Genomic DNA, 8,325 nt, shown 5'->3' with positions numbered 1-8,325 from the left:
CAGCTCCAGGTCCCCCACAATATAGTTTCGCTCCGCCGAGCTGAGCTTCTTAGAGAAGGCACAGGGGCGGAGCTTCGGTGGCATACCCGAGCGCTGAGAGAGCACAGCTCCTATCCCAGCCTCGGACGCGTCCACCTCCACTATGAACGCCAAAGAGGGATCTGGATGGGCCAACACAGGAGCCGAGGTAAACAGAGCCTTCAGGTGCCTAAAAGCCCCGTCCGCCCCAGCCGACCACTGCAAGCGTACCGGGCCCCCCTTCAGCAGTGAGGTAATGGGAGCAGCTACCTGAACAAAACCCCGGATAAACCGCCGGTAGTAGTTGGCAAACCCTAAGAATCGCTGCACCTCCTTCACCATGGTGGGAGTCGGCCAATTACGCACAGCTGCAATGCGGTCACTCCATCTCCACTCCTGACGTGGAAAGGCAATACCCTAAGAAGGAGACGGACTTTTGAAAGAACAGGCATTTCTCAGCCTTGACGTACAGGTCATGCTCCAACAGGCGACCAAGCACTCTGCGCACCAGGGACACATGCTCGGCGCGTGTAGCGGAGTATATCAGAATGTCATCGATATACACCACTACACCCTGCCCACGCAGGTCCCTGAAAATCTCGTCTACAAAGGATTGGAAGACTGATGGAGCATTCTTCAACCCGTAGTCAATGCACGGATGCAGACCTCCATCCTTCTTCTTCACAAAAAAGAAACTCGAGCAGACGGGTTAAGTAGAGGACCGAATGTACCCCCGAACAAGGAGGGGCATCGACTTCGGCAGAAGTCGTGACACACCAATAAGTACAGATAGTAGTATAAATCCCCTCGCACAGTCCCCGCAGCCGGACAATTTTCTCATGGCTTCTGGAAGAAAATGCTGTAGGAATGCTCAACCGGTGTCTCTCATTCAGCCGACAAACTTTCAACCAGTTTTCCCCATTAAGCAACAAGTCAGAGTCCAAGCCTTCTCTGGTCTCTCCTCCACCCGTTACGGGGTCTGAGACGCCGAAGCCTCTCACCATTAGGTCTCACAAATTGAAAACCCTAGTCATTGGTGTCTCCATTACCCGTAGTATTAGACTTAAAAATAATCATCCAGCGATCATACACTGTTTACCAGGGGGCAGGGCTACCGACGTTAAGACTAATCTGAAGATGGTGCTGGCTAAGGCTAAAATTGGCGAGTATAGGGATATTGTTATCCACGTCGGAACCAACGATGTTAGGATGAAACAGTCAGAGGTCACCAAGCTCAACATAGCTTCAGTGTGTAAATCAGCTAGAAAGATGTGTCGGCATCGAGTAATTGTCTCTGGCCCATAGTCTCACAATTCAATCGCTGGTTGAAAACTGTTTTCTGCCCCACCCAAAAGATGTGCTACCTTGTCCAGGACCTGCTGTTTTCGTCTCTCTCTCACTCTACGGCACCTGCAGTCAATAGCTCTGAATGATCGGCTATGAAAAGCCAACTGACATTTACTCAAGTGCTGACCTGTTGCAACCTCTACAACCATCGTGATTATTATTATTTGACCCTGCTGGTCATCTACGAACATCTTGGCCATTATAATCTACACCCGGCACAGCCAGAAGAGGACTGGCCACCCCCTCAGAGCCTGGTTCCTCTCTAGGTTTCTTCCTAGATTCTGGCCTTTCTAGGGAGTTTTTCATAGTCACCGTGCTTCTACATCTGCATTACTTGCTGTTTGGTGTTTGTTTTAGGCTGGGTTTCTGTATAGCACTTTGTAACACTGCTCAAAAAAATAAAGGGAACACTTAAACAACACAATGTAACTCCAAGTCAATCACACTTCTGTGAAATCAAACTGTCCACTTAGGAAGCAACACTGATTGACAATAAATGTCACATGCTGTTGTGCAAATGGAATAGACAACAGGTGGAAATTATAGGCAATTAGCAAGACACGCCCAATAAAGGAGTGGTTCTGCAGGTGGTGACCCTGCAAAATGACCTCCAGCAGGCCACAAATGTGCATGTGTCTGCTCAAATAGTCAGAAACAGACTCCATGAGGGTGGTATGAGGGCCCAACGTCCACAGGTGGGGGTTGTGCTTACAGCCCAACACCGTGCAGGACATTTGACATTTGCCAGAGAACACCAAGATTGACAAATTCGCCACTGGCAACCTGTGCTCTTCACAGATGAAAGCAGGTTCACACTGAGCACGTGACAGACGTGACAGAGTCTGGAGACGCCGTGGAGAACGTTCTGCTGCCTGCAACATCCTCCAGCATGACCGGTTTGGCGGTGGGTCTTCTCGTGGTGTGGGGTGGCATTTTTTTGGGAGGCCGCACAGCCCTCCATGTGCTCGCCAGAGGTAGCCTGACTGCCATTAGGTACCGAGATGAGATCCTCAGACCCGTTGTGAGACCATATGCTGGTGCGGTTGGCCCTGGGTCCCTCCTAATGCAAGACAATGCTAGACCTCATGTGGCTGGAGTGTGTCAGCAGTTCTTGCAAGAGGAAGGAATTGATGCTATGGACTGGCCCGCCCGTTCCCCAGACCTGAATCCAATTGAGCACATCTGGGACATCATGTCTCGCTCCATCCACCAATGCCACGTTGTACCACAGACTGTCCAGGAGTTGGCGGATGCTTTAGTCCAGGTCTGGGAGAAGATCCCTCAGGAGACCATCCGCCACCTCATCAGGTGCATGCCCAGGCATTGTAGGGAGGTCATACAGGCACGTGGAGGCCACACACACTACTGAGCCTCATTTTGACTTGTTTTAAGGACATTACATCAAAGTTGGATCAGCCTGTAGTGTGGTTTTCCACTTTTATTTTGAGTGTGACTCCAAATCCAGACCTCCATGGGTTGATAAATTGGATTTCCATTGATTATTTTTGTGTGATTTTGTTGTCAGCACATTCAACTATGTAAAGAAAAAAGTATTTAATAAGATAATTTCAGTCATTCAGATCTAGGATGTGTTATTTTAGTGTTCCCGTTATTTTTATGAGCAGTGTACATTTGATTGATGAAATAACACATGGAATCATGTAATTACCAAAAAAGTGTAAAACAAATCAAAATATGTTTCAGATTCTTCAAAGTAGACACTTTTTGCCATGATGACAGCTTTGAACACTCTTGGCATCCTCTCAACCAGCTTCATGAGGAATGCCTTTCCAACGATCTTGAAGGATATGCTAAGCACTTGTTGGCTGTTTTTCCTTCAGTCTGCAGTCCAACTCATCCCAAACCATCTGAATTGGGTTGAGGTCGGGTGATTGTGGAGGCCAGGTCATTTGATGCAGCACTCTATCACTCTCCTTGGTCAAATAGCCCTTACATAGCCTGGAGGTGTGTTTTGGGTCATTGTTCTATTGAAAAACAAATGATAGTCCCACTCTGCCATCCCATCTGATTTGCAGGTGGGGTGTGTGCTCAGCCCCCTCCTGTACTCCCTTTTTACGCACGACTATGCACCCATCGACAAGTTTGCTGACGACACGACGGTGGTAGGCCTGAACACCAATGGCGATGTATATCCTATGTATATCCTACTACCAGTAACTTTTTATGTATAAACCCACCTCAACCACTCCAGTATCCTTGCACATTGAATAAGGTACTGGCACGGACCTGTACAGTATATACTTACATTTTCGTGTTTATTTAGCTCTCATCGTAGTTCTTGTGTGGTTTGTATTTATACAGCTTTTTTGTAATTTGATTTTCTATTATTACCTCTATTATTATCACTGCATTGTTGGAAAGAGCTCTCAAAATAAGAATTTACCTGTACTGTTTTACAGCTGTTGTATCCTGTGCCCCGATTCCGACCTGAGTTAAGCGTGCGTAAATGGAAAGTTATTCCCTTTTTATGCACTCTTCTCTCTTGACTATGCATATTCTGACCATGAATTTAAGCATGAGAAGAGCATTCTATTCACCCACTATTTGTTTGAGGTGGAGCTCGAATAATTGAAGGTGTGGCAGAGATGTGTCTACAGATACATAATGCCACTATCTTTACGCGTGAGGAAACCATGAATAAGTTCAAGCAAACCTGCCCGTTCCAAGTGGAAAAATTATCTACTTTCTTTTTTTCGATAGAAATAACAGCGTTCTCCATGCACTGTCATTTATACATTGATAAGAGCTAGGTAAATGAGTAATCCGTCTGGAGAAGGGGATTGTGAATACACATAGCAATTGTTTTAGATGATTTTTCCTTATGATCCCTGGAGATTCATGTGAAACCAGCCATATGGAAGCAAACTGAAAATCATATCAACATGACATATATTGCGGCCCCTTTTCCACAGTGAAATAGGATATAAATAGCTGTGTCGTTATTCTGAATTTTCATTGTGTGCACATCATTTGTGTGGATGAAATTTGGAGACCCAAGCGATAGGCTTCTAAGGCTGAACCAGCCAAGTAGATGCATGTGCTTTTCTCTGTTTATTTTACAATTTGCATCATGTTAAATATTAGACACTTGAATCATTCCATTCCTTTTACCTTTATTTCCTCTGTCATGTCCTTGTAAGTTGTTCCTGAGGGTTGCTAGCATTAGTGGATCATATTAGGCTAACGTTGAGCAATAATTAAGGACATGTAGCCTATTGAATCATTATGGAACTCAGATCACACGTAGAAGATTAAACCTGGTGCACAGTTCATGACGAATGGAACGTTGTCATACAGTTCCATGATTAGTGATAATCAAGGTAGATTATAGGATTATTGTTCTACCCCTGTTGTACACTTTTTTCCACATTCCTAGATTTTATGAATTGAACTAGAATATGACGCCCATAGAAATAAGAACTAATAGATCAGGCTTGGAACTTCTAAACCTTGCAATTTGACTGGTAAACGCATAGGTACACTTGCAATGGTGGACCTGGTATTGTGATGCAGAATTGCCATGGTTACCAGGCTTTGGTTCTCTCAGGGTGTCTGAGTCTTGGACAGCATGAGAGTCAGAATGAGCTCGCTAATGTTTGAATGAATGAGTTGGTCAAGTTGAATAAAATAATGTTTTCAAAAATGTTAATTGTGTCTTCTCTTCTTTGGGTTTTGTTAAGATGGACTGATGATTTTGTCAAGTTTGCAGATTATGAAGATCGCTAGCTAGCTGATTGGGTCATTGATTTAGCAAGGTAAATGCTAAAAACATAGCTAGCTGAGCAGGTAAGGTGGCCAGCATGGCTAAGTAAATCATTATCATGCTATCCGTAAATCTTTACTCATAGTGACAACGTTAGCTAGCTAGCTACACTTGTTAACGGAAATGTTTGTCAGTCTTCTGCACTGTAGCCAATGACCTAGATACTTTTGTAAAACTTTTTGGACAGTGACAACCTGTAATTTTGGCATTTAGAGTCAGTGTGTGTCATGTGCAGTAGAGTAAAAAAAAAAGAAAATCAAGTTTGAAGTTGATGTATTAGAGCGACCTCTATTGTTTGCGTTGATTATAGCAGGCCAGATGAATGAAATTAATTAACTAAGAACTACTAATCAAGTAATTGTTTATTAGACTTTTTTTTCATGAGGATAGCAATAATAAAGGGTAAAGAAATGCCCTGTGCATGTACATTTACTGAGCGCCACAAAGTAACCAGAGGAGGGGAGGCAAACTCAATACTTACCTTCCATAGGGGACAGATCAGAATTGACTGTTAAACATATTTTTTTGCTTTTTTAAAAAATTTTGGGCACAGGGAAGGGTTCTCTGGTTTACATTTGCAGGTTTTACTATATAATCTCTTCCATCCTAGCCAAATGTCCTCATCTGCCTCCCCTATATCAAGGTGTTTTGGTACTTCCTTTATGTACTACGCTTTTCCATGTGCTAACTTTTACAATACAACAGGTCAGTATAGTCTATCAGTCTAACGGTCTATCCTACCCTCTATCAACCATTCATAGTGACAACAGTGGTTGGTGGATTTTTTCTCCAGATCTGCAATAGGCTAACTAGCAATCATACCACACATAAAAACAGTCAAAGCTGCATACATTTTTTATATGAATCAACAAGAAAGAACAGGAAAAGCTGATAGGCAGCGGAGAGGCCAGGTGCATCATTGCGCATGAAAGAACAGTGAAGACATGAGACACACAGCTCAAAAATCTCCCCTATTGATCAATTATCCTACCTAGACTAGCCCACAACAACACAATGCAATGAACAATTAATTACATTATTGTTTTCAAGTTAGTACAAAGTTCTGGCCTACTCTAGGCTGCAGTGAAAATGTCATTTGAATAACAGCACAAAAGCCTTGTGATTTGACGTTTCACTCAATTTGGTTCAGTTGTGGATCTACTCTCGACAGCTTATGAGGTCTAGAAAGGCACAGCAGCAGACCAATCTGGCTGTATTTTTACTTCTGATACTGAATGCGCTGTCTGTTGCAGATCATCATTCTGCCAAGTCGTCCTATAATAATGTGGTCACATATGCTCCCTGGCAGGCCTAGTTATTGAGGAAAGCTTAACACATACTCTGCATCCATTACAATTCAAGCGGCTATTCCTCGTGCCCTAGAACCTAACGCTTCAATATAGCCTAAATACCTTTTATATGTGGCATAAGCACAACCAGTCTCAATCTTTCAATTTGATTAGGCTACTTCAAAAATGTATTACTTTTTTTTCTTCCCTCGTTAATCTACACACAATACCACATAATGACAAAACAAAAGTTTTTTACAATTTTTTGCTAATTTATTAAAATGGCATGTCTCTGACTGATTAAATTATATGACAAGCGATTTTATCAAATCGATTACCTAACATTTGATTGATTACGTGATTGAATTAAACCATGCAACAATAACCTGGGGCACCACGGAAGTGTGTTTTTAGAGCTGCTGTCTTCCGAATAAACTTTTAAAGATCTGAAGATCTTTTATTTTAATAGCAGTCAATTATTAATCATTACCTTATTCAGTCTCATCTGAACGTCGTAAAATTCTTGGCTAACAAGCTGGCTAACAAGTTGAATCAGCGATACAACATTTACATTTTAGTTATTTGGCTTAAGTACTTATTTACTAAATACCTAAATAATCACACAGAATTACATATACACAGGATGGAACATCGATTACTAATCACGTCATAAAATAAAAAGTCCCTGGCGGACAAAACTGAAATGATGACTGGTTACACAAAGAAAGGGGGTTGGGTTTGAATGAAAGAGCGGGAAGACTGAGGGACAAAGGGGATTGGGTCTCTATTGCACCTTGAGAAGCTATGCTACCGTAAATACAGAATCTTATGCATTCTAATAACCGCCCATTCAGAAAAGGAAAATGCAAGATATATATTTACACTGAGCTGTGCTTCAATAGATGGGTCGAAGATGGAAGACTGGTTTGCCCAGCAGAGGTCACCATTGCAGTTATCAGCTGCAGTTGATAACTCGACTTCAAGGATGTGTCACTTCTTCTTTAGTGAATAAGAGTTCAAAGTTCATACCATTTTGCCGTAATCAGCTCGCGCTGAATTCTTGCTGGTCTAGTAGAAATTCATCCTTCCAATTGTGCATCTGTAAAGGTTTGTGAGGGTTTTAGGTGCCAAGCCAAATTTCTTCAGCCTTCTGAGGTTGAAGAGGCACTGTTGTGCCTTCTTCACCACACTGTCTGTGTGGGTGGACCATTTCAGTCCGTCAGTGATGTGTACGCCGAGCAACGTAAAGCTTTCCAACTTCTCCACTGCGGTTCCGTCGATGTGGATAGGCGGGTGCTCCCTCTGCTGTTTCCTGAAGTCCATGATCAGCTCCTTTGTTTTGTTGACATTGAGTGAGAGGTTATTTTCCTGGCACCACACTCCCAGGTTCCTCACCTCCTCCCTGTTGGCTGTCTCGCCATTGTTGTGAATCAGGCCTACTACTGTTTTGTCATCTGCAAACTTTATGAATGAGTTGGAGGCGTGCGTGGCCAAGCAGTCGTGGGTGAACAGGGAGTACAGGAGGGGGCTGAGCACGCACCCTTGTGGGGCTACTGTGTTGAGGATCAGCATAGTGGAGGCCCGTCAGGAAGTCCAGGACCAAGTTGCACAGAGCGGGGTTCAGACCCAGGGCCCCAAGCTTAATGATGAGCTTGGAGAGTACTATGGTGTTGAATGCTGAGCTATAGTCAATGAACATCATTCTTACATAGGTATTCCTCTTGTCCAGATGGGATAGGGTAGTGTGCAGTGCGATGGCGTTTGCATCGTCTGTGGATCTATTGGGGTGGTAAGCAAATTGAAGTGGGTCTAGGGTGTCAGGTAAGGTAGAGGTGATATGATCCTTGACTTGTCTCTCAAAGCACTTCATGATGACAGAAGTGAGTG

Source organism: Salmo trutta, chromosome 19 (genome assembly GCF_901001165.1).
Source record: "Salmo trutta chromosome 19, fSalTru1.1, whole genome shotgun sequence".
In the NCBI taxonomy this organism is placed as follows: domain Eukaryota; kingdom Metazoa; phylum Chordata; class Actinopteri; order Salmoniformes; family Salmonidae; genus Salmo; species Salmo trutta.
The sequence above is the reverse complement of the archived record's forward strand: the minus strand, read 5'-3'. Positions refer to the sequence as shown.